Below are 27,486 nucleotides of genomic sequence, written 5' to 3' on the forward strand. Positions count from 1 at the left end.
GTTTATGCAGGGGAAATGTTTATTTTAGCAAAGTCAGAAAGGCCTGTAAACTCACACATTGAGGACAATAGGCCACAAAATACAAAAGCTATGTAGAAACTAGTTAACATGAATGTTGCAAAGGGGATTTAAGGACTTGGCCAAGATGGTGGGTCCAGTTCAAGTGAAATCTTGATATTTCCCATGGTTTCTGGACCCTGCCAGTTGCGGGTCCTAGATTAAGAGCCATCCTGCGTCTTCTGGAACTCATCCTGCAATAAACTGTTGCACTGTGGAGTGCTTTCGCTCATTGATCTAGGCAACCAGTTGTTACATTCTCCTACTCCGTTTTGCTCCCATGCCAGTCTGTGGGAACATCTTGAATTTTGCTTTTACATCTTAGGCTGTGGTTTCCCCAACTAAGATTTCTTTTTGTACATTTGTATAAGTTGGAGTTTCAAAAAGGATGTTGAGAGGTGTCCCTTGTTTCCTAATGAAGTGGTTCTTTTTCTGAGTATAATCCTGTCAACATAAACCAAGTAAGTTTATGGCGTGCAGCAATAAATCAAAGCAATGCCCATAACCAAAGGACAGTGGAAACTTGGTTTTCGACCGTCTCAGAAGTCAAATGTTTTGGCTTTGGAACGCTGAAAACCCGGAAGTAAATGCTTCTGTTTTCGAATGCACCTTGGAAGTCAAAAGGCTTCCACTGAGTGTTACTCAATTTTTAAATTAAATCTGCAGGCCGCCCTTTGCGCCTTGTTTTTCAAATGTTTTGAATGGATTATGGTTGAAAACTGAGGTTCCCCTGTATTCCATGTCTGCTTATCTGAGTCACAAGGTGGAAGAGTTAGAAATGAGGCTGGATTTTAATAAGCATCCAGGGACATACATTGTACATACATGTCTGCCTTACTGGTTTCTATTTAGGATAAAAGGGTCTTTTTGGAGTGAAATATAACAAAATAAACAAGACTTCAACTATAATATCAGTTGCTTCAGGCATCTCTTTAGAAAGTTATTCAATTAAAAGGCATCTGAAAAACTTGTTAGGCTTTTCTTTTAAAAATGTGTTCAAAAGCAGATCAAAAAATGGTGCTTTTGGAAAAAATGGGGTATTCCTAAAGAAAGCTCAATAATTTGAGGGTGTCCTGCTGGTTTTTCATTTCTGAAATATGGCAATCCCATGTCAACCCAGAGTGCAGCAGTCCAAAGAGCTGAATTCCATGTTAGGAACAAGCTCCTTCTATATCTGGAACACTCACATGACTCACGAAACTAGCTTGAAGACCTGAACAGACACCAACATTTATCTTACTACATCCACAGTGGATGCAATATTTTCATTCATAGATTGTGCAAAAGCACTTTGCCTGCCAAAAACCCTCCAACACTGCCATTAAGAAGCACATGTTCTCCTGTTAACTAGAGCTTAATTTGGAATAAAGTACAGGCGTGTGCTGGAAATGATGAGATCACAAACGTCGGAACAGCACCTGATGCAAGGTCATTAAGGTTTGAGCTTGAGGTAATGTTCCCCTTGACAAATGTTCCCCTTGAAAGTGTGTGGGGATATTCAGACCCACATGGGACTCATACTTCCAAGTCAACTTGGAAGTCTGACATCTTCAAATGGCATCAATATAACACCAACCCCAAGGTCAGAGGTGTCTCTGCGGGAGATATTTCCCTGACTGGTGGGCAGGGAGGCACAGGGCAGCCAATCAGAAGCCCTGCCTTGGTTTCTGAACGTTTTGGAAGTCGAACGGAGTTCCAGAACAGATTCCCTTTGACTTCTGATGTACCACTGTTCTGAAGTAGATGGGCCAATGTCTGACTGCAGCCTCATAACTACCTAATGAGGGAATTAAGATTACAATTTGAGCAAGGTTGCCATAGCCCTTTTCAGATTCTCCCTTGATATGTCCTAGGAAGTGGGTTATATAATAAATCTGATCAAAAAAGGGAGAGCATGAAAATGCCCTGTTGAACTTTACACTATTTCCTGCTTTTTCTGCGCAGAACAACTACCAAGAGCCACAGAGAGCCATGGCTGCCAAGGGGCCTTGTCCTTTATGGCTGCTTTTGGTTTTGCTCTCCTGGATGGTGCTGGGGACTGAAGCCTCCTGGGACTTCCAATCCTTCAAACACGAGTATGTTGATTACCCGAAGACTGAAGTCGAAGATTACTGCAACTATTTAATCAGGAAAAGAGGCCTGGGTTACCCAATAGAACACACTTTCGTACATGTCTCAGACCAAGATCTTAAAGACATTTGCACTGTTTGGGCATACCAGAAACTGGTCCAATGCCGAGCTCATCTCCTGTTCCAATCACCATGTGTTATAGATATGATTTCATCTACCACGCTTATGAATTTACTAAGAAAATTGAACTTTCATGTAAGAATTGAATTAACATTTTGAATGCCATTGTTGCACAAGCAGGCTTCTGCGCAGGCAACAAATAATCCGCTACCATCCTCTCTGATACTCAGCACCCCCCTACACTTTCCCCCTCCTGGACTCCATCCCTTGGAGCCTCTTGGTCAAAGGCAAGAGGATTGCAAGAAGGAGGAGTTGAAGAAGTCCTTTTACATAATAAATATCTGTTTTCCTTGCTCACAGTCACCATTGGATTGCCACCAGGATTTCTTCCTTCTTGAGGGTGAAAAGGCCACTCTGATTACTTTGGGTCTCCACTTTGTCCCACTGCTCATCTCCTACCTCACTTTTCATCATATAAAAGTATGATCTCATTCCTTTTCTCATGATTCTTGCTGCTGTGGGATCAAGCAGTTATTTGTGGTATCCCCGGTTGCCTATTGAAACCCAGCCTCTTTTCTAACTCTTCCAGATAAGCAGACATAGTATATACATTTCTGATATACAGCTTTGTTCTTTCCCCCTTTTTTTCTCTGAAGCCAGGCTATATCTTGACTCCTGCCTGTCTGCTGGGAGTCCATCTAAGGGTAAACCACCATTAGGGGGCGCCCTATGACATCAATTAGGGACACGCTGAGGGGTCCCCGTAAGGGTTGTGACATGGCCCTAGCCCACATCCCAGCTTTGGACAGAATTCACAACCCTGGATCCCTTTAACAGGATACCCTTACTGAGGAGGGGCAGGCAGAGGCTACAACCTCCCCTCCATAAAAACAAAGGCTAACTGCCACTCGAGCCCAAAGGGCTTACCGCCAACACCCTCACACCTGCAACCAATCCCTGACACACTCTGAAGTGTCATTCAACAGGCTATCATTGCCGACATCGGAAAGGTGTACCCCATCACTGCGAGACAAGACTTCCTTGTCAAAGGGGAAGACAGGTGATTGCTTTCTTTCTGGCTCTATTAATGGCCAGAAAGGAAAGCTTAGACCAGGCACCCACAAACTCGGCCCTCCAGGTCTTCAGGGACTACAATTCCCATCATCCCAGACCACTAGTCCTGTTAGCTAGGAATGATGGGAGTTGTAGTCCCAAAACCTCAGGAGGGCCGAGTTTGGGGATGCCTGGCTTAGACCATTGTTTAAGCTTTGTTAAAGCTGCCAACCGGGAAAGGTGAGCAGACTTATTATAAGGGGAATACTTTTTTAAAAAGAGGGGTGAAAATACAGCATTAAACCACTAGATGAGGGAGCTGTTGTGTTTCCGAATTGCAACATTCAAATGTGACTCCGATTTAGGTCTCATTAAATACTACTAGGCAAGGGGAAATTACTTAAACTGCATGTTTCAAAGTTCCGTTTATTGAAAAGGCTATGTGAAAAAATTGATGATTGAAGGAAAATTTAATAAAAGTTTGCATGCTTACATGTTAGAGTGAACATGTTAACATGTTAGAGTGATTTTTTTCTAAAATGCAAATGAAATACTAAGCACAGGAATTTGCATATCTGTCATTTGTATATGTAGGTAAATGTACGTTTTCTCTGTCTCTGGCCAGAGGAGGATAGAATCAAGAGACCCTCTTTTTCGTCATCCTACATCAAATCTGCTATATCTTTATCCCCTCTCTATGGTTTAGGGTCAGAGGTGGAGCTCAGATTCATTCAGTCACTTGCTCAGATCTCGCTTCAGCGAGAAACTTACACGGTTTATACAAATATCCTATCTCTTGGCCTCATCTCCCTGATCCTCAACAATGGTATAAGCTTCTTGTCTTATGTAGCATAATGCCAGAGGCATGGTGGGTAATTTATACAGTAGTCAACCTTTCTAAGGTGGATGATGTTAATTATTTCACCACCTGCACTTGAAATTTGTCCCGTTGTCAAAAACATAATATCCAAAATTCTACCCACTTGTGAAGGGTGTGCACAAATGGAGTGGTCATGCTCTATAAAATACACTGTGTGGATACTGTCCTCCGTAGACTGTTGTTGCACGACATTCACCACATTGTCGTTTATCCAGTACTGACTGGCAAGTGTCAATATTCACACGGATATGTGATCCTAACTAGACAACATCCACCACCACATTTGCACATGAGAATTCGAAATGATATACAGTGGTACCTCAGGTTAAGAACTTAATTCGTTCCAGAGGTCCATTCTTAACCTGAAACTGTTCTTAACCTGAGGTACCACTTTAGCTAATGGGGCTTTCTGCTGCCGCCACACTGCCACCACACGAATTCTGTTCTCATCCTGAAGCAAAGTTCTTAACCCGAGGTACTATTTATGGGTTAGTGGAGCCTGTAACCTGAAGCGTCTGTAACCCGAGGTACATTGCAACCTTATTTTGCTAATGCAAGTACGTGAAGTTTTCAGGAAGGATAAAGCATTAGGAGAGATTTGTGAGCGTTCCAGTTCCATTTTGGCCCACAGAGTTGATGATGAGTTAATCATGTGCGTCAACTGTTTTAATTGGAAAGCCTTGGAGTACGTCTTATGATTTGGGTGGTGGATACAGCTTTTACCTCTAGAAATAATATCTTAATACAATAATAATGCTTAAGAATACAGTATAAAAAACACAAAACACATTCTGAAAATGAGAACTAAAAATAAATAAATAATCAATAATCCCCCATCCCTTGAGTTGGGCCTGGAAATGAGTGCAGTTGGGCTTGGTGTAATATGACCGAAGAATCTTGCCCTGGCCACCGAGTTCTGCACTAACTGAAGTTCCTCAATTGTCTTCAGAGCTCTGAGTAGAACACCTGACAGTAATCTAACCTAGAGGTTCCCAGAGCATAGACAATAGTAGTTAGGCTATCTGTGTCCAGATAGTCATAGAGCTAGGCCATAATCTGAAGTCAATGGAAGGTTCTCTGTGCCACTGATGCCACCTTAGCCTCAAGCAACAGCAAAGGATCCAGACGTACCCCTAAGTAGAAGATATCTGCCTCTTGGGTCTTCCAGTGAGTCTTTAATAACAAGGGGGAACATTCATGCTATAAGCACTGTATCCACTGTAGAGAATCAGGATTAGCCCTGATCAATATGGGTGGATGAACACTTTCCCATGGATTGCATGATGTAATATGCCTGTCTGGAGTGAGTAAAAATATTCATGTGGGAATATAGACATCAGCTATGCAATCAACTTGTTGGGTACAGAATGCATCCTTCCAGTAAAACAATATATGGGAACTACTATAACATTCAAGACCAATTAGCAAGTAGACCTTCATGTTTTTCTACTAATGATGCTTCATTTCCATCTCCTACTGGGGGTAAATAGGCTTCCAGCGTTTCTTCCAGGACATCCAGTAACAATTTTCCACGTATCATCATCCACCATAGCAGAATTCTCTCTATATAAGGTGTCTCTTCCTGAAGGATGCTCGGAGGCGCATACGAGCGAAAGAAGATATTTCGATCCAACCTTTGGGAGACCAATTTCTATTACACTAGGTAAGAAAAAGGTCTTGACATGCTCATCTAGGAAGCTATGTTCATTGTTTTGTTCAGGAGTGGGAAAGGTAGCCTAGAAGGCACACTGCAGGTGGGTTTTAAATCAGCCAGCTTTTGAATAGCTAAACTTTGTCTGTCATTTAATTCTTCCATACTTGATTTCAGTTTCCCCCGTCTTTGATAGAATAAACCTTTTCCATGTTTAACAACACTTTTCTCCATGTATCCACCCCCCCCCCGGAATTTTATTTCTCTATGCATATATTCATTTTTGTGAATAAATATTTAACCTCTGTGTGACTCCTTCTCCGAAGTTCTAGTCATGGCAGCCATATTCTTTACCTGCATTTCACTGGCAGCCAATCATCTTTGAGCACAAGCTCTCTGACAATAGATGTGGTGGCTGAGCTGTGGATTGGCTGCATCAATTCAGAGTACAGAAGGCTGATGGGATGACTGTATGTAACAGCCATGCTGAAATTTAGGTTACAATGCTTTCTCCGGAATTTAAATATTTCTATATGCAGGATTTGTTTAATTTTTGGAGGAAGATTAAGTCGTGTAAGTACCACCACCCCTGTAGAAGGAAGCCCAGTATGCTTATATACAAATGTACATTTTGAGAAGGCATGAACAGCAGAAAGTAGGAAGTAAAGCTCTACGTACAGGGAAATGTAGCTTCATTGGGAAAAGCTACATTCCTAGATTTAGTATAATTTTACAGTCATGAAGGGTGCCCATTTCAAAGGTGTTTACATTTCTCTAGAAATGAAAGTAGATGCCAAGTCATCATTGGGATGTCTCAAAGAGAAAGCAGGGTTTCACATGAATAAAGTTTATGAATTTCTTAGTCCGTCTGTTTGACTTTAAGGATGGGCTCAGAGGTCTGTCATTTTCTTCTTCACTCATCCCTTTGTCCTTTTGTATCATTACAATCTGCAGCTGCGAGTAGGGACTACCTTTTTTTCAGTTGGTTGTACTTATGCTGCCCTGGGAGTCAAACACTGTTCCTTCTTTCTGGCAGTAAAAATACATTGGCAATAATCAATAAATTGCTATTATTTCATGACAACCCGAATTAGCTACCTCAGGAGACCACCACACTCTGACTAAGGTTAAGAGTTGGGCGCTTTGGGAAGTAACGTCTTGAATCTCATTATGCTAATTTGGGGAACTCACTCATGTTTATTTCTGCTGTTGTGACATGAAGAATAATGGTGTCATTCATTGTCTTTGCAGAGGCTAATTTTTGTGTGATTTTTGAGGCGCTTATTAGTCTCTGAAACTTAGTTTTATTCATTTCTTCAATCTGCCTGTTAACTAAACTATAGTTTCATAGTTGTAATGGGGTGGAGGAAGAGAGATTTGGAATGGGCAAGGGCCACAACTCAATGCTAGACAATAAAGGCGTACCTTGGATCCCAACGCCTTGCGAGTCAAACATTTTCCTCCTGAATGATGTAAACCTGGAAGTGAGTGTTTCAGTTTTCGAATGTTCTTTTGAACCCAAACTTCTGGTGAAACTTCCGACCTTCCTGCAACCAATCGGAGCTCCCTGCAACCAATCGGAAGCTTTGCCTTGGATTCTGAACATTTTGGAAGTCAAATGGAGTTCCGGAAGGGATTCTGTTTGACTTCTGAGGTACAACAGTATTGAAGTAGATGGGGCAGTGTCTGACGGCAGTATTAGGTAGCCTCATAACTACCTAACGAGGGAATTAGGATTACAACTTGAGCAAGACTGTCATAGCCCTTTTCAGATTTCCCCTTGGTATTTCCTGGGAAAGGGGTTATATAATAAATCTGATGGGAAAAGGAAAAGCATAAAAATGTTATGTTACAATGTTTCATGCTTTTTCTGCACAGAACAACTACCAAGAGCCACAGCGAGCCATGGCTGCCAAGGGGCCCTGTCCTTTATGGCTGCTCTTGGTTTTGCTCTCCTGGATGGTGCTGGGGACTGAAGCCTCCTGGGATTTCCAATCCTTCAAACACGAGTGTGTCAATTACCCGAAGACTGAAGTCAAAGATTACTGCAACTATATAATCAACAAAAGAGGCCTGGTTCCCCATGCCATACGCAATTTCGTTCATGTCTCAGACCAGGATCTTAAAAAAATCTGCACTTTTTATGGCCGCCCATACACTGGTCCCTTGCGGAGCTCATCTCCAGTTCCAGTCACCACATGTATAAAATATGATTACGGCTACTTCACTTGGAACACAACTAAGCAAATTTCCCTTACATGTGAGAACGGAATCCCAATGCGATTAAGATAATGAATGCCAAGTTTGCACAAGCAGACTTCTGCTCAGGCAACAGACCTCCACTACCATCCTCTCCGACACTCAGCAAGCCCCCTACACTAACCCCCTCCTGCACTCCATCCCCCTCAAGAAACCTCTCAAGGTAGTCCCCCAATCTTCCAGGGCAGATCTGGGCAAAGGCAAGAGGATAGCAAGGAGGAGGAGTTGGAGAAGTCCTTTTACATAAGCAAATATGTATTTTACCTGCTCACAGTCACCATTGGATTGCCACCAGGATTCCTTCCTTCCTGAGGGTGAAAAGGCCACTCTGATCACTTTGGGCCTCCACTGTGACCCACTGCTCATTTCCTACCTTGCTTTTCATAATATAAAAGTATGATCTCATTCCTTTTCTCATGATTCTTGCTGCTGTGGGATCAAGCAGTTATTTGTAGTATCCCTGGTTGCTTATTAAAACCCGACCGCTTTTCTAACTCTTCCACCTTGTGACTCATATAAGCAGAATTGGAATATATATTTCTTATATACAGCTTTGTTCTTTCCACCTTTTTCCTCCGTATCACTCTATTTCTTTATAACTGAAATTAAGTCAATAAAAAAGGAACATTAAAAATCCATGAAACTGTCTGTGGCTTTCTGGTCCACTTCCATTTGTTTTTCTCACAGTACTACTAGTTCTCTGCTTTTCTCACTCACCAAAATAATGTTTACAAATTCCTTCCAAGTACCGGAATTTTAGATTTCAAGTTGTATTGGCCACCGTTACTAAAAAAATAGCAACCCAGATTTGAGCACCAGCAGAAGTATCACGTCCTCCTGCTCCCTCCTTGATGAAAGGTGTCTCCTTGGAAGACAAAACACTAAATTTTTAAAGAGATGTCTGTTCAGATTTTGAAAGCTGAACTATGTGGATTATAGACATGGCCTCCTCTCTTGATGTTTTGACCCTGTGGTTCAGCTCCAAAGCCCAACGTGGATCTGTATGAACATTTCATCCCCATTAATGTAGGGAGGTACACCTGACATCCTGTCTACCTTGCCCCAGACCTTTTCCCCTGGGGTCCCAATCCTACCATTAGGGACTATGCAGAGTGTGTGTGTGTGTTTTAAACACTCCTATTAGGAAGTGTTCAGGGCAACCCTGAGATAGGGAATATGTCACAGGGATACCACAAGACCGGCCAATGGAAATCTAGACTTTGCTACTGTGTGAACAAGCTTTACAAAACTACAGAAGGAAGGCAGGGATTGAGCCTAGTGTGGCTTCATTTGATGGGGCGTTGGTGGCTATGCCCCATGCAAATGATGAATGAGGAAGATGTGCCATCCAGTGTAAGCTGGAGATAATGGTGGGACATTCAAGTGGGGTTCAGAAGTATTCACAGCTAGCTCATCTGAATCACAAGAGAGAGGGCCAGGAACACAGCAAGGTTTTAATTCACAATTGGGGGAAATGGCCGCTGCAAGATGGGCTTTGCAGAAATGGCTTGTGCTCCTTGATGCCTGGTAACTCCCTTCCAGCCTGTGGCCAATGGGAAGAAGATGAGATATTGACCAGAAGGCAGCCTACCTGTTACCGGAATGCTTTTCCTATGCCAGCATCAACCTCTATAATGATTGGCATCAATTAAAAATAAAATAAATGTGGCTATGTTTTACCCACTATAGGTCACACATAGAAAATACATTAATGTAGCAGAGCGTAACGACATTTGCTTTAGAAAGCATGTCGGCAACAGTCTATAAATGAAACTAATACTGGCTGCCAGCCCATGAACTCAGTTTTTCTGCGGTCTTACCTAAGTTCTACAAGTTGCCTCATTTTTAATTATGTATGGTCTGTAGGTAAATGAAAACATTTATTCTGAATAATGATTGCTGAATCATAAATGTAGAGAAGTAAACTTTATATGAAGAAACTGTAGGCTCGCCTGCTCTCACACCAAATTAAGCTCTAATTAACAGGAGAACACCTGCTTCTTAATGGCGGCGTTGGAGGGTTTTTGGCAGGCAAAGTGCTTTTGCACAATATGTGAATGAAAATATTGCTTGGTTTCCCCAGGAAAACACGAGGTTTTCTGTGGTCTTACCTAAGTTCTACAAGTGGCCTTAATTTTAATTTAGTATGGGCTAAACAAAAGCATTAATTTTGAAAATTAAAGCCTGTAAGCTAATACATTTTGGCATCCAATGTGGATGTAGCAAAATAAACGTTGGTGTCTGTTCAGGTCTTCAAGCTAGTTTCGTGAGTCATCTGAGTGTTCTGGGAAACCACTGATAGGAATTAGCTCCTAGTACAAAATGCAAATAGATTTCCTTCAGGTAAATATGGCTGCGGTTTTTTTATTGGTACATATCCATATTTTGGAACTCAGTGCATTAATTGTTAAGTCCAAGCATGAGTATTTCCAGATACAGAAGGAGCCTTTTCCTAACATGGAATCCATTGCATGATTTGCATCAAATAGTGTAATGATCTCAGGCAGGCAAGCAAACCCCGATAAGAATTAATGAGTCTCTGGCAGTTATATGACATGTTTTAAAAATCATATCGTCAGGAAAGCATTATATAATGTCTGGATTAAATATAAAGATTTGCTGGAAAATAAAACTCCAAGGTGGTTGTCGCCAATGGAGGCAAAGGCTGTGAAAAGGCTCAATATGGAGTCCAAATGGCCGAAATATTGGAAAATTTTGGAACAAGAAGGGGACAAATTGAAATTGCAGAGTTTTGAGAAATTAAAAGATAAAGTGTGAGACTGGCTTCACTATTATCAAATAATGGAGGCTTAAAAGTTGGACAGGAAAATTGGCTTCCAGGTGGAAAAATCAAAATTGGAAACAGAATTGTTAGAACCCAATACTAAGAATTTGTCAAAAATGTATAACTTGCTGTTGAAATGGAATACGCAGGATGAAACGGTGAAATCAGCCATGATTAAGTGGGCACAAGATATTGGTCATAACATTATGTTTGCTGACTGGGAAAAGTTGTGGACCACCGGTATAAAATTTACGGGATGTAATGCCCTAAGAGAGAATATTATGAAAATGATTTATAGGTGGTTCATGACCCCAGTCAAGCTTGCAAAAAATTTACCACTTACCTGATAATAAATGTTGGAAATGTAAAGAGACTGAAGGTACATTCTTTCACCTTTGGTGGACATGCCCAAAGACGAAGGCTTTCTGGGAAATGATATATAATGAAATGAAAAAGGTATTTAAATATACCTTCCTGAAGAAACCAGAGGCCTTTCTCCTGGGTATGGTCGGCCAATTGGTGCCAAAGAAGGATAGAACATTCTTTATGTATGCTACAACAGCAGCAAGAATACTCATCGCAAAGTATTGGAAGACACAAGATCTACCCACCTTGGAAGAATGGCAGATGAAGGTGATAGACTATATGGGGCTGGCAGAAATGACTGGCAGAATCTGAGACCAGGGAAGAGAGACAGCGGAAGAAGATTGGAAGAAATTTAAGGACTATCTTAGGAAACATTGTAAAATTAATGAATGTTAGAATGACGTTGGTTTAAAAATTATGTGGTTTCCAGCTGCAATGGTTAAGTAAAAAGAAAAGAAAGGTCAAAAACTAAATGAAAAATAAGGGAGGGGATTTGCTGAATTAATAATTAGAAATTGGAATACAGAAAGGGGAGGTATGAGGAAGTCGGGGAAGTAAGTTATAAGAAAATAAGGGATTGAAATTATACTTGTTTTTGTTAGTGTTTGTTTGCATTGTTGTTTTGTTTTGTTTTTATATAATTTTTGAAACTTAAATATCATATATATATATATATATATATATATATATATATATATATATATATATATATATATATAAATAATAATAATAATAATTTATTATTTATACCCCGCCCATCTGGCTGGGTTTCCCCAGCCACTCTGGGCGGCTTCCATAGAAACCAGGAAACACTAAAATATCATACATTAAAAACTTCCCTGAACAGGGCTGCCTTAAGATGTCTTCTGAATGTCAAGTAGTTGTTTATCGTTTTGACATCTGATGGGAGGGCGTTCCACAGGGCGGGCGCCACTACCGAAAAGGCCCTCTGCCTGGTTTCCTGTAGCTTTGCTTCTCGCAATGAGGGAACCGCCAGAAGGCCCTCGGCACTGGACCTCAGCGTCCGGGCAGAACGATGGGGGTGGAGACACTCCTTCAGGTATACTGGGCCGAGGCCGTTTAGGGCTTTAAAGGTCAACACCAACACTTTGAATTGTGCTCGGAAACGTACTGGGAGCCAATGTAGGTCTTTCAAGACCGGTGTTATGTGGTCTCGGCGGCCGCCCCCAGTCACCAGTCTAGCTGCCGCATTCTGGATTAGCTGTAGTTTCCGAGTCACCTTCAAAGGTAGCCCCACGTAGAGCGCATTGCAGTAGTCCAAGCGGGAGATAACTAGAGCCTGCACCACTCTGGCGAGACAGTCCGCGGGCAGGTAGGGTCTCAGCCTGTGTACCAGGTGGAGTTGGTAGACAGCTGCCCTGGATACAGAATTGACCTGCGCCTCCATGGACAGCTGTGAGTCCAAAATAACTCCCAGGCTACGCACCTGGTCCTTCAGGGGCACAGTTACCCTATTGAGGACCAGGGAGTCCTCCACACCAGCCCGCCCCCTGTCCCCCAAAAACAGTACTTCTGTCTTGTCAGGATTCAGCCTCAATCCATTAGCCGCCATCCATCCTCCAACCGCCTCCAGGCACTCACACAGGACCTTCACCGCCTTCACTGGTTCTGATTTGAAAGAGAAGTAGAGCTGGGTATCATCTGCATATTGGTGGACACCCAGTCCAAACCCCCTGATGATCTCTCCCAGTGGCTTCATATAGATGTTCAAAAGCACGGGGGAGAGGACGGAACCCTGAGGTACCCCACAAGTGAGGGCCCAAGGGTCTGAACACTCACCTCCCCCCCACTTTCTGAACACGGCCCAGGAGGAAGGAGCGAAACCACTGTATAACAGTGCCCCCAGCTCCCAACCCCTCTAGACGGTCCAGAAGGATGTTATGGTCAATTGTATCAAAGGCCGCTGAGAGATCCAGCAGAACTAGGAAACAACTCTCACCTTTGTCCCTAGCTCGCCGGAGATCATCAACCAGTGCGACCAAGGCAGTTTCGGTCCCATGATGAGGCCTGAACCCCGATTGGAAGGGATCCAAATGGTCCGCATCCTCCAGGCGTGCCTGGAGTTGTTCAGCAACCACATGCTCAATCACCTTGCCCAAGAATGGAAGATTTGAGACTGGGTGATAGTTGGCCATACTGGCCGGGTCTAAAGATGGTTTTTTAAGAAGCGGTTTAACGACCGCCTCTTTCAGCGGATCTGGGAATGTTCCCTCACAGAGGGAAGCATTCACCACCCCGTAGAGCCCATCGCCCAGCCCTTCCCGGCTTGCTTTTATTAGCCAGGATGGGCAAGGATCAAGGAGACAGGTGGTTGGTTTCACGCGTCCAAGCAGCCTGTCCACATCCTCGGGGGTAACGGATTGAAACTGATTCCATGCAACTTGACCAGACAGGGCTCCAGCACTCTCCCGTCCCAGCCCTGCTCCCACGGTGGTGTCTAGCTCCTTCCGAATATGAGTGATTTTATCTGCAAAAAACTTAGCAAAATCGTTGCAGGAGATCTTGGGGTCTTTACAAGGCCCCGGTGGTAAAGGTGGTTCCGTTAAATTGCGGACCACCTAAAAGAGTCTCCTGCTACTATTTTCTGCAGATGCAATAGAGGCGGTGAAGAAAGTCTTCTTCGCCGTCGCTATCGCCACTTGGTAGGCTCGACGTTGAGCTCTAACCTGTGTCCGGTCAGATTCGGAGTGAGTTTTCTGCCACCGACATTCTAGCCGTCTCAGCGATTGTTTCATCGCCCTCAGCTCCGAAGAAAACCACGGGGCTGTCCGGGCTCCATGCAATCGGAGAGGGCGCTTCGGAGCCAGACAGTCAATAGCCCTGGTTAACTCCGCATTCCAGCGGGCCACCAGGGAATCAGCTGAAAGGCCATCAACATGGGATAAAGCATCCCTTACCACTCTCTGGAAACCATTTGGATCCATTAAGTGGCGGGGGCGGACCATCCCAATTGGTCCCACCTCCCTGCAGAGGGGAAGGGTCGCGGAGAAGTCCAGTTGCACCAGGAAGTGATCTGACCATGGCACTTCTTTGGTTTCACTTTTACTTAGTGTCAGATCACCCACGTCACTAGAGGTGAATACCAGGTCTAAGGCATGTCCATGACTATGAGTTCGGCCCAACTTATTCAGGGACAGCCCCATGGAGGCCATGCTTTCCACGAAGTCCCGAGCGGCCCCTTGTAAGGTCGTGTCGGCATGGATGTTAAAATCCCCTAGGACAACCAAGCTAGGTGTCTCCAGGAGAACATCCGCCACGACCTGAAGCAGCTCGGACAGGGAATCCTTGGTGCAGCGGGGAGGTCAGTACACCAAAAGGAATCCTGTACTGCCCCTATTGCCCAACTTCCAGAACATGCACTCAGAAAACTGGGTCTTCCCAGTAGGACACCTGAGGCAAACTAATGACTTCCTAAAAATCACTGCAACCCCCCCCTCCCCGCCCACATGACCTGGGTTGCTGTGCGTAAGAGAAACCCGGTGGGCAAGCGGCAGCAAGGACAGGCCCATCTGCTTCCTCCAACCAGGTCTCTGTCACACATGCCAGGTCAAATCCTCCATCCACAATCAGGTCGTGGATGGCAGTGGTTTTATTCATCATTGACCTGGCATTACACAGCAACACCTTCAGGTCATGTGGGTTTCCCCTGTTGATTCCAGTATCCATCCGGTCAAGGCCAGACCCGGAGGCAGGGATAGTCTTCAAACCACGACTAAACCTGCCTCCTCGGTAATGACATGGTCTGGTCTTAGCGTAACTCCACCTCCTGCCCATGATCACCGAGATCGGATGTCCCAGTGCTTCCGCCCCTGTGGAACTTGTCCCAGCCATCGTGTTGGCTGGGGCCCCACTCCCAGGCAGCCCTGATCCCGCCCCTTAAAAACAAAATACAAACTATAGAGAACCAATAAAACAACAGAAAACAAAACAGAACAATTATACTAAAATTAATCCCCAACCAAATATCCATCCCACCCACCCACCCCCAACAGAAGAAAAAAGGAAAAAGATAAATACAAATTTAAATTGCCACCGACTGCTTGAGGACATTTTAAAACACATTAACCACTTGGAATAAGGGCCTTGGCCGCACCCCCTGGGCCAGTTGGAAAAAGCCCTGGAAGGGAGCAGGCCCTGCAGTCCTCACCCAGCCGATGGTCCGAGGTAGCAGGAGTCCCTTTATAGCTGGGAGAGAGGGCTTGGGCCATGCCCCTTGGGCCAGTTGGAAAAGGCCCTGGAAGGGAGCAGGCCCTGCAGTCCTCACCCAGCCGATGGTCATGACATGTTTATTCACAATTAACATCCAGAGAGCAGCTACAAGCCTGCCACTCTTAGCTACAAGTTGGTCACTTTGAGTCCCCGCTCCTTTCACAGCATGAAGGGCGCCAAAGTCCAGTCCGTCCTCTCTTGTATTTTTGTTGCATTTTAACCCTTTCAGCTCATTTGGTTCAGGGACAAGGTGAGTAAACTCCCACCCCATACCATGAAACAAAGAGCCCTTTAAATGCTGCCTCCTTCCTGGTTGCATAGCAACCTTTTCAATGTCATCTATCTCCTCGTCTTCTGCTGCCTTCGAGCTTTCCAAGTGTGCTGCTCTATCTCAATCTGGGAACTCTTGATGAAGGGGGGCTGAACTAACCCACTCCTGCTCTGTCTGTGGCTGCAGTCCGTCATCTCCAGAGTCAGAGTCTTCCCAGGCGTTTGATTCAGTCACATCCCTGACAAGTAGGGAGACGAAGGACCTGAGACTTCTGTAGGTGCTGAAATCTGGGGGTTTTAGTAGAGTAGCCAATACAACTTGAAATCTAAAATTCTGGTTCCCAAACTGTTTGGGAACAGCAATTCCCAGTAAACTGCCCACTGTTGATCCATATTAACTGTCTTAATTGTAATAGCCTTGATAGGAGATAGCCATAAAGGTGTTTTCCTTTCCAGCAGATTTTTACATTTCTCCCAAGCTCTATATAGTTTCTTCCTAACAATATGGTTCATAAAACTTTTATAAATTTTCACCTTCCCATACTAAAGACATGCCTGCCTGCCCAATTTTAAGTCTAGGATGTCTGCATTATCCATATATATATAATTTTGCCATAATATGATCAATTACAACTTTTGTCATTCTTTACCATACATACTGTCTATATATATATGTCTATGTACCCTTTACAATACATACTGTATAAACATATCTATCTATCTACTTTCCTTACTTATATATCTATATCTATCTATCTACTTTCCTTACTTATACTGTTGTACTTTGTACCATTGTGACTTCCCTCTGACCAAACAAGAATAAAACACTGTACTGTTTATGCAGGGAAAATGTTTGTTTTAGCAATGTCAGAAAGGCCTCTAAACTCACACAATGAGGAAAACAAGCCACAACATACAAAAGCTATGTAGAAACTAGTTAACAAGCATGTTGCAAAAGGGACTTGAGGACTTGGCCAAGATGGCGGGCCCAACTCTAGTGAACTCTTGACATTTCCCGGGGTTTCTGGATCCTGCCAGTTGCTGGTCCTAGATTAGGAACACAGCCTTTGTTGGACCCATCCTGCGTCTTCTGGAACTCATCCTGCAATAAACTGTTGCATTGTGGAGTGCTCTAGTTCATTGATCTAGGCAACCAGTTGTTACATTCTCCTACTCCGTTTTGCTCCCATGCCAGTCTGTGGGAACATCTTGAATTTTGCTTTTACATCTTAGGCTGTGGTTTTCCCCGCCTAAGATTTCTTTTTGTACATCTGTACATGTTAGGGTTTCATAAGGGATGTTGAGAAGTGTCCCTTGTTTCCCAATGAAGTGGCTTGTTTTCTGAGTACAATCCTGTCAACATAAATCAAGCAATATTATTGCATGCAGCAATAATTCAGAGCAATGCCCATAACCAAAGGACATTGGAAACTTGGTTTCTGACCCTCTTGGAAGTCAAATGTTTCGGCTTTGGAACGCCGAAAACCCGGAAGTAAATGCTTCTGTTTTTGAATGCACCTTGGAAGTCAAAAGGCTTAAACTGAGTGTTTCTCAGTTTTTCAATTAAAAATGCAGGCCGCCCTTTGTGGCTTGGTTTTCAAATGTTTTGGAAATTGAACGGTTTCGTGGAATGGATTTCGGTCGAAAACTGAGGTTCCACTGTATTCCATGCCTGCTTATATGAGTCACAAGGTGGAAGAGTTAGAAATGAGGCTAGATTTTAATAAGCAATCAGGGACATACATTGTACATACATGTCTGCCTTACTGGGTTCTATTTAGGATAAAAGGGTCTTATTGGAGTGAAATATAGCAAAATAAACAAGACTTCAATTATAGTATCAGTTGCTTCAGGCATCTCTTTAGAAAGTTATTCAATTAAAGGGCATCTGAAAAACTAGTCAGGTTTTTCTTTTTAAAATGTGTTTGAAAGCAGATTGATAGTCAATCAAAAAATGGTGCTTTTGGAAAAAATGGGGTCTTCCTAAAGAAAGCACAACAATTTGAGGGTGTCCTGCTGGTTTTTCCTTTCTGAAATATGGCAATCCCATGTCAACCCAGAGTGCAGCAGTCCAAAAAGCTGAATTCCATGTTGGGAAAAGGCTCCTTCTATATCTGGAACACTCACATGACTCACGAAACTAGCTTGAAGACCTGAACAGACACCAACATTTATCTTGCTACATCCACAGTGGATGCCAGGATGTCTGAGGTTACAGGCTTTAATTTCTAGAATTAATGTTATGTTTAGCTACAGCCCATACTTAATTAAAAATAAGGCCACTTGTAGAACCTCTGCCAGTTGCCCAATCCCGCCTGGGGAGGCGTTGCCAAGGTGATCAAGCGAGGTAGGGGGTGGGACCACCCTGTCCACACAATAGGGGGAGGAATTGTCCTGGGAATCATCAGTTGGCCCAAGCTTCTCCCACCCTACCCACCCACAGTTAAGCCTTCTTTTTCAGGTTAACCTTTTCACCACAGGTACGTGGGCGCTGCTACATCAGGGTCACTGTTGAATGGCAGGAAATGTATTTCCCAGCTTTGGAAGGTTTTCCCGTAGCAAAACATGCCTTTCCCGTAGCGAAACATCACAACTTGGGTGGTTTCAGGCCTTGGGCGGAATCCTTTAGTCTATCTTCCCTAGATATGAGTGGGCATGTAGCAGTGACCCACACTCCCTTCCCCTTTGAGGCGTCAATCACAGGGTTCCCCGTTAAAGGGGTTGTTTGAGGGGAGGCATTGGCCATACTCCTACTAGTTGTAGATGCTCTCCCCTGCGACAGCGGCGTAACGGGGTGTGGTGGGCTCTCTGCTTGAACATATGTGCTCTAGAGCCAGCCCATCCCACACACACTCTGGATAACCCTGATGTTCCCCAGATCCCCAGACTGGGAGGGATAATGCCCAGTGCCAAAGCCAAGGTCTACCTACATCTGTAAAAAAATTAAGTTGTGGCCAATTTTAATCCCATAGCACGTTGTCTTGAGACGTTATTCCATGCAGAGTTATTCCATGCAGAGTTTGGGGGACTCTGCATGTCCACGCAAACAAACCCAGCAATATTTTCATTCATTGATTGTGCAAAAGCATTTCGCCTGCCAAAAACCCTCCAACACTGCCATTAAGAACCACATGTTCTCCTGTTAATTAGAGCTTAATTTGAACTAAAGTACAGGCATGTGCTGGAAAGGCTGAGATCACAAACGTCGGAACAGAACCTTCTGCAAGGTCATTAAGGTTTGAGCTTGAGGTAACCTCAAGGGGAGCCTAAAGTTTCTTAATGTACCGTATTTTTCGCTCCATAGGATGCACTTTTCCCCTCCAAAAATGAAGGGGAAATGTGTGTGTGTCCTATGGTGCGAATGCAGGCTTTCGCTGAAGCCTCGAGAGTGAGAGGCATCGGTGCGCACCGACCCCTCTCACTCTCCAGGCTTCAGGAAGGTATCCGCAAGCCTTGCAAGCCCGGCGGGAGTTCCCGCGGGCTCACAAGGCTTGCGGGCAGCAGCCTGCAGCCCTAGCGAGTGTCCGCAAGCCTTGCGCACCCGGCGGGAGCTCCCACCGGGCGCGCAAGGCTTGGGGCGGCAGCCTGTTGCCCAAAGCAACAGGGAGCCCTCCGGAGGGATCCCCGTGCTTCGGGTGAGTGTCTGCAAGCCTTGCGCGCCCGGCGGGAGGTCCCTCCGGGCGCGTGAGGCTTGGGGCAGCAGCCTGCCGCCCAAAGCATGCGGAGCCCTCCAGAGGGCTCCCCATGCTTCGGGCCAGTGTCTGCAAGCCTTGCCCGCCCGGCAGGAGCTCCCGCCGGGCGCACGAGGCTTAGGGCGGCAGCCTGACGCCTGAAGCACGGGGCACCCTCCGGAGGGCTCCCCATGCTTTGGGCGAGTGTCTGCAAGCCTTACACGCCCGGCAGGAGGTCTGCAAGCCTTACACGCCCGGCGGGAAGCACGCAGAGCCTTCCGGAGGGTGCCCCGTGCTTCGGGCAGGCATGTGCAAGGCTTTGGGTGGCAGCCGCGGCTGGGGGGAAAATATTTTTTTTTATTCATTCCCCCCCCCAAAAAAAAACACGAGGTGCGTCCTATGGGCCAGTGCACCCTATAGTACGAAAAATACGGTAAAGTTTTCTTCTCTACATTTAGGATTCAGCAATCCTCCTTTGAATGCTAGCTCAAATCTTATTTATACAAGACAGGTGGGAAGAAATTGGTTTCCTAAAGAGCTTCACGGCTGAGTGGGGATTTGAACCCTGGTCTCTCAGTGCTAGTCGGGGGCTCAGATTCAAAGCAATGAGTCCCTTTCAGATCTCACTTTGGGTTAATCAGAAAAAACTTGGGATGAGGAAAGATCAGGTTAGATTATTCCACCAACAAGAAAGGGGGTTTGAACACGGAATTAGAATTCTTTAAATTGCCATTTGTGTCTCTGTGGGTGCCTGGAGGCCTGGAAATAAAAATAATGGAGATTGTAAACTCCCTTCTTTGGGAGACAAATGTTCCCCTTGAAAGTGTGTGGGGATGTTCAGACCCACATGGGACTCACACTTACAAGTCAGCTTCCAAATCAGCTTGGAAACCAAGAAAGAGGGAAATCTTCAAATGGCATCAGTATAACATCAACCCCAAAGTCACAGGTGTCTCTGCGGGAGATATTTCCCTGACTGGTTGGCAGGGAGGCAGCCAATCAGAAGCCATGCCTTGGTTTCCGAATATTTTGGAAGTCAAACGGAGTTCCGGAAAGGATTCCCTTTGACTTCTGATGTACCACTGTACTGAAGTAGATGGGCCAATGTCTGACTGCAGCCTCATAACTACCTAATGAGGGAATTAATATTACAATTTGAGCAAGGCTGTCATAGCCCTTTTCAGATTTTCACTTGATATTTCCTGGGAAGTGGGTTATATAATAAATCTGATGGAAAAAGGGAAAGCATGAAAATGCCCTGTTGAACTTTACACTTTTTCCTGTTTTTTCTGCACAGAACAACCACCAAGAGCCACAGCAAGCCATGGCTGCCAAGTGGTCCTGTCCCTTATGGTTGCTCTTGGTTTTGCTCTCCTGGATGGTGCTGGGGACTGAAGCCTCCTGGGATTTCCAATCCTTCAAACACGAGTATGTTGATTACCCGAAGACTGAAGTCAAAGATTACTGCAACTATTTACTCAGGGAAAGAGGCTTGTATTACACAATGGCACACATTTTCCTTCATGTCTCTGACCAAGATCTAAAAAACATCTGCACTTCATAGGGTGCCCCAGTAACTGGTCCCAAGACAAGCTCATCTCCTGTTCGAGTCAGCAACTGTATAAAATATAAATTCAGCTACCGCACGTTTGAGGCAACTAGGAAAATTTCCCTTTCATGTGAAAACGCATACACAATGTTCTCAGCATACATAAATGTTCTCAACGTTTATGAAACTCCAACATGTACAAATGTACAAAAAGAAATCTTAGGCGGGGAAAACCACAGCCAAAGATGAAACAGCAAAAATCAAGACTTTCCCTGAGACTGGCACAGGAGCAAAATGGAGTAGGAGAATGTAACAACTGGTTGCCTAGATCAATGAACGAGAGAACTCCACAATGCAACAGCTGATTGTGGTTCGAGGACCCGATCCCCCCCAAAGTGGAATGAATACACAAGGACACGTGATATAAGGTTAATGGGCAAGAAAAGGCCACAACTTTATTGATTACAGCAAGTGAAAAGGTATTGGCTTAGGCATTGGATTACGTCAGCTGACTCCACCCTCTCAGAGAGGGGTGAGTCTGAAACAAGGGGGGTTTATTCACCAGTAGGTGGAGCCTGTTGATGCTAATCCAACTATAGGCTCTCCCCTGATGTCACCGAGGGTCGTGCCATGGCCTCCCGCCAAGCAGGCATCAGACAGAATACATGACCGCCAGATTCCTTTAACAGAATACCCAAAAATCGAAGACATAGGCGATGGCCACACCTAGCCCTTCGACACCACGGCACATTATTCCAATGCCTAACCTCCACCCGAGCCCAAAAGGGCTCGCCGCCAATACCCTCACAGCTGTAATCAATCCCTAATGCTGCTGATGACGCTATCTAACCAAATGTCATTCCCCTGGTCTGAGAGATGAACCCCGTCATTCCGATACAAGGCCTGGTCGGCGATCCGGATACGGTCATGAGAAATGACTCGGCCATTCATAAAGCGCACCCAACGGGCTATCGCCCGATTTAAGAGTTTCCTGGTTTTTTCAATGGCCATACAGTTCTGCGCACCGCGCCAAACAATTCTCTTCAGGAAGGAGGACCAGAACACCATTGTTCCGGCGCACAAGGCAGCAATCACATCCAAGTCTCTTTTTATGTTCCACGACAAGTCCGCACTTCTTCTACTAACAAGGTCATTCTCCCCTAAATGAATGATAAGGATGTCGGGAGGGCCGAACGTGGCTACTCTCTCCCTCAACAATGGCATAAGCTCTTCCCAACGCATGCCTCGTCTCAAAAACCAGGAAACTCGAACTCCAGGTGGCAATCCAAGGTAAGGAGTGAGGCCGCAGCTGACCGCCCGTACGCGGGCCCAATGGACTATACTGTGGCCAAAAATAATAATAATAATAATAATAATAATAATAATAATAACAACAACAACAAATTTTATTTATACCCCGCCCTCCCCAGCCGAAGCTGGGCTCAGGGCGGCTAACAACAATCAAAATAATCCAACATTCCAAAAACCTTTCATTATAAAAATTAATTAAAATCAAATTGATGGCAACCATTAAGCACAATTCTGTGCAGATTGCAAGAGGAGGGGGTCAGGCTGCGCCCTGACCAAAGGCCTGGTGGAACAGCTCTGTCTTACAGGCCCTGCGGAAAGAGGTCTTGTGACAGAGCCTAGTCTCTTGTGACAGAGCATTCCACCAGATTGGAGCTGCGGCCGAGAAAGCCCTGGCTCTAGTTGAGGCCAGCCTAACCTCTCTGTGGCCTGGGATCTTCAAGATGTTTTTATTTGCAGACCGTAAGTTCTTCTGTGGGACATACCAGGAGAGGCGGTCCCATAGGTACGAGGGTCCTGGGCCGTATAGGGCTTTAAAGGTTAAAACCAGCACCTTAAACCTGATCCTGTACTCCACCAGGAGCCAGTGCAGCTGGTATAGTACCGGATGAAGGTGATCTCGCAGCGAAGACCCCATAAGGAGTCTCGCTGCGGCATTCTGCACCCGCTGGAATTTCTGGGTCAGTCTCAAGGGCAGCCCCACGTAGAGCGAGTTACAATAATCCAGTCTGGAGGGGACCGTCACGTGGATCACAGTGGCTAGGTCAGGGCGAGAGAGATAAGGAGACAACTGCTTAGCTTGGCGGAGATGGAAAAATGCCGCCTTTGTTATAGCTGTAATCTGCGCCTCCATAGAGAGGGAGGTATCGAAGATTACACCCAAACTCTTAACGGACGATGCTGGCACCAATTGCACCCCCGCAAGAGATGGGAGTTGCCCCCTCAATCCTGTATCACCCCGTCCCAGCCACAGGACCTCTGTCTTCAAAGGATTTAACTTCAACCGGCTCCCACGTAACCATCCAGCTACAGCTTCCAGACATCTGGTCAGTGTGTCTGGAGCCAAGTCAGGATGGCCATCCATCAACAGATAGAGTTGGGTGTCATCGGCATACTGATGGCAACCCAGCCCAAAACTCCGGACAAGCTGGGCAAGGGGGCGCATAAAGATGTTAAAAAGCATAGGGGAGAGAATCGCACCCTGAGGCACTCCACACACCAAGGAGTGGCTCGATGACAATTCCCCCCCAAGCGCCACCATCTGTCCCCGACCAGAGAGAAACAAGCACAGCCATTGAAGGACTGTGCCCTGGATCCCCACGTCAGCAAGGCGGTGGTCCAGGAGTTCGTGATCGACCATGTCAAAGGCTGCTGACAGGTCTAGAAGAATAAGCAGCCCTGACCCGCCTCGATCCAATTGCCTGCGGAGATCATCTCTTAGGGCGACCAGAGCCGTCTCGATCCCATGACCAGCGCAGAAGCCAGACTGGAATGGATCGAGAGCCGATGTTTCATCCAGAAACCTACCAAGCTGTTCAGCAACCGCTCTCTCAGTCACCTTACCCAGGAATGGAAGATTCTAAACCGGGCGGTAATTGGATAGATCTAAGGGATCTAATGATGTTTTCTTTAAGAGCGGACGCACCACTGCCTCCTTCAGTTCCCCTGGGAATGTCCCCGTGCCAAGGGATGATATCACCCGGGGGGTCCGAACCTCGTCTGAACACGCTCTAATCAGCCAAGACGGGCACGGGTCAAGAGGACAGGTGGTGGGCTTTCCAGCTCGGAGGAGTCTGTCCACATAGGCTGGGGATATCCGGTCAAAGTGGTCCAATACTGGACCCGAGGACAGTCGAGGGGCCTCCAGTTCCTTTATTGTATCCAAATTGGCAGGGAGGTCATGGCGGAGTGTAATGGTTGTGAGGGGTTACTTGTGCGTAAATTGCCTTCGGTTTAGTTAGTTTGCTTGCCCAACCATGCTTAGGGTCAGAGCTCGCCCTCCGTGACCTGTTAGTCACTTGCAGAATCCGTCAGTGGGCGTTTCTTGAACCTCTTCCAGCATAAAAGCTGTTTGACCCTGAGTCTCCTCCTATGTTCCCTGCGTGGAATGCGTCTGCGCAAGTAAGGGGAAGGCAGGGGCGTGCCAGCGCTCTCTCCACTAGTTTCGGGTGAAGGGTCTTGGAGCCCTGTCACCAATTCCTCCATCTCCCTCTCTTCTCTATTGGTGTTACACTGAATTCCTTCCCCCCTGCTGGTCCCCTCTCTGGCATCGCTCGGGAGCCCTGCCTCCACTTCTCGCTCTGATGTCAGTTCCCTGACATGGAGCAACAGGACCTTCTCCGCAAAAAAGCTCGCAAATGCCTCACAGCTGTCAATTTGTTATTTAAATTTGGCTGTCCTTCAAGGGACATTAAAGACCTAATTATACTAAATAATTGCGCCGGGCGAGAGCTAGCAGAGGCAATGGAGGCCGAGAAGTAGGACTTCTTAGCGGCCTTCACTGCCATCTCGTAGGTTTTCATAAAAACCCTATAAGATGTTCTTGAGGCTCCATCACGGGCACCCCGCCATACTCGCTCTAGCCGTCTGAGGTCCTGCTTCATTTTCCGAAGCTCCTCGGTAAACCAGGGAGCCCGGTTTCTGTGGGGTCGCAGAGGGTGCCTAGGTGTGATCTCATCGATGGCTGCTAGGAGCTGGATATTCCAGCCCTCAACAAGCTCAGTCAATGAGTCGCCAGGGGGAGCAAGATCACGCAGGCCTGACAGAATCTATCAGGGTCCATCAGCCTCTGCGGGCGAGCCCAAATTGGCTCGCCACCTAAGCAGGGTGGGGGTGGAAAATCAATCCTGGCTTTCAGAGTGTAGTGATCAGACCATGGCACCTTCATTGGAGGAGACATGATCACATCTATACCTACGCCAAAGATCAAATCCAGCGTGTGGCCTGCTTGATGTGTGGGGCCCGAAACAAACTGGGAGAGCTTGAGTGCCCTGCTCTTGCCACTTACCATCTGGCCTGGGGCGGGGCCTGACAGGCCTCACTAGGACTGTGTGCTGCTTGCTGCCTGCTGCCCAGGAGGACTCCCCTGAGTGAGTGCTTGAGGGCCCTGCTCCTTCCTGCCACTTACCATCTGGCTTGGGGCGGGGCCTGACAGGCCTCACTAGGACTGCGTGCTGCTTGCTGCCTGCTGCCCAGGAGGACTCCCCCGAGTGAGTGCTTGAGGGCCCTGCTCTTGCCACTTGCTATCTGGCCTGGGGCGGGGCCTGACAGGCCTCACTAGGACTGCGTGCTGCTTGCTGCCTGCTGCCCAGGAGGACTCCCCTGAGTGAGTGCTTGAGGGCCCTGCTCTTGCCACTTGCCATCTGGCCTGGGGCGGGGCCTGACAGGCCTCACTAGGACTGCGTGCTGCTTGCTGCCTGCTGCCCAGGAGGACTCCCCTGAGTGAGTGCTTGAGGGCCCTGCTCTTGCCACTTGCCATCTGGCCTGGGGCGGGGCCTGAAGCCTCACAAGGACTGCTTGCTGCTTGCTGCCTGCTGCCCAGGAGGACTCCCCTGAGTGAGTGCCTGAGGGCCCTGCTCCTTCCTGCCACTTACCATCTGGCCCAGGGAGGGGCCTGACAGGCCTCACTAGGACAGTGTTACTGCAGGAGGGGCACAGAGTGTTTTTAAAATGTTTTTTAAAAAATTCTTTTGGATTTTTTGTATGTGGGGGGTGGGGGTGGGATGGATGTTTGGTTGGGTTTGGGGAATTATTTTTTTCTTTTGATGTTCTTGTAAATTTTTACATTTTTTTGTTTGTATTGTTTTATTGGTTTTGTTTGTTTGTATAAGTTGTTATTTTGTTCTTAGGGGGAGGGGTCAGGGCTGCTGGGGAGTGGGCCCCAGCCCACAAAATGGCTGGGGCATGTTCCACAGGGGGGAATGCACTGGGACAACCGATCTCAGTGATCACGGGTAGGAGGAGGAGTTACGCTAAGACCAGACCATGTCATTACAGAGGAGGCAGGTTTAGTCGTTGTCTGAGGACTATTCCTGCCTCCGGGTCTGGTCCTGACCGGATGGATACTAGAATCAGCAAGGGATTCCCACATGACCTGAAAGTGTTGCTGTGCAATGCCAGGTCAATGATTCATAAGACCACTGCCATCCATGACTTGATCATGGATGGAGGATTTGATCTGGCATGTGTAACAGAGACCTGGTTGGATGAAGCAGATGGGCCTGTCCTTGCCGCTGCTTACCCACCAGGTTTCTCTTACGCACAGCAACCCAGGTCATGTGGGCGGGGAGGGGGGGTTGCAGTGATTTTTAGGAAGTCATTAGTCTGCACCAGGCGTCCTATTGGGAAGACCCAGTTTTCTGAGTGCATGTTCTGGAAGTTGGGCAATAGGGGCAGTACAGGATTCCTACTGGTGTACCGACCTCCCCGCTGCACCAAGGATTCCCTGCCCGAGCTGCTTCAGGTCGTGGCGGATATGCTCCTGGAGACACCTAGCTTGGTTGTCCTGGGGGATTTTAACATCCATGCCGACACGACCTTACAAGGGGCCGCTCGGGACTTCGTGGAAAGCATGGCCTCCATGGGGCTGTCCCTGAATAAGTCTGGCCCAACTCATAGCCACGGACATGCCTTAGACTTGGTGTTTACCTCTACGGATGCTGGTGATCTGACATTAACTAAAAGCGAAACAAAAGAAGTGCATGATCAGATCACTTCCTGGTGCAACTGGACTTCCCCTCCGCAGGGAGGTGGGACTGATTCGGATGGTCCGCCCCCGCCACTTAATGGATCCAATTGGCTTCCAGAGAGTGGTAGGGGATGCTTTATCCCAAGTTGATGGCCTTTCAGCTGATTCCCTGGTGGCCCGCTGGAATGCGGAGTTAACCAGGGCTATTGACTGTCTGGCTCCGAAGCGCCCTCTACGATTGCATGGAGCCCGGACAGCCCCGTGGTTTCCCCCGGAGCTGAGGGTGATGAAACAATCATTGAGACGGCTAGAGCGCCGGTGGCGGAAAACTCATTCTGAATCAGACCGGACACGGGTTAGAGCTCAACGTCGAGCCTACCAAGTGGCAATGGCGACGGCGAAGAGGGCCTTCTTCACCGCCTCCATTGCATCTGCAGAAAACAGCAGCAGGAGACTTTTTCAGGTGGTTCGCAATCTATCAGAACCACCTGTACCACCGGGGCCTGGTAGGGACCCCAAGATCTCCTGCA

General features: G+C 46.5%; 1 protein-coding gene across 1 annotated transcript in view; it reads left to right on the top strand.

Annotated features, from left to right (window-relative positions):
* The first annotated feature begins 5,835 nt into the window (after positions 1–5,835).
* LOC309354005 (angiogenin-2-like) overlaps positions 5,836–27,486 on the top strand; it is a 259,266-nt gene continuing 237,615 nt past the window's right edge. Inside the window, exon 1 of the mRNA XM_081883700.1 lies at positions 5,836–5,854. The gene's annotated coding sequence lies outside the window, so the exon portion shown is untranslated. The remainder of the gene's footprint in view (positions 5,855–27,486) is intronic.

This window comes from Podarcis melisellensis (genome assembly GCF_964234715.1).
Source record: "Podarcis melisellensis genome assembly, chromosome: 13".
In the NCBI taxonomy this organism is placed as follows: domain Eukaryota; kingdom Metazoa; phylum Chordata; class Lepidosauria; order Squamata; family Lacertidae; genus Podarcis; species Podarcis melisellensis.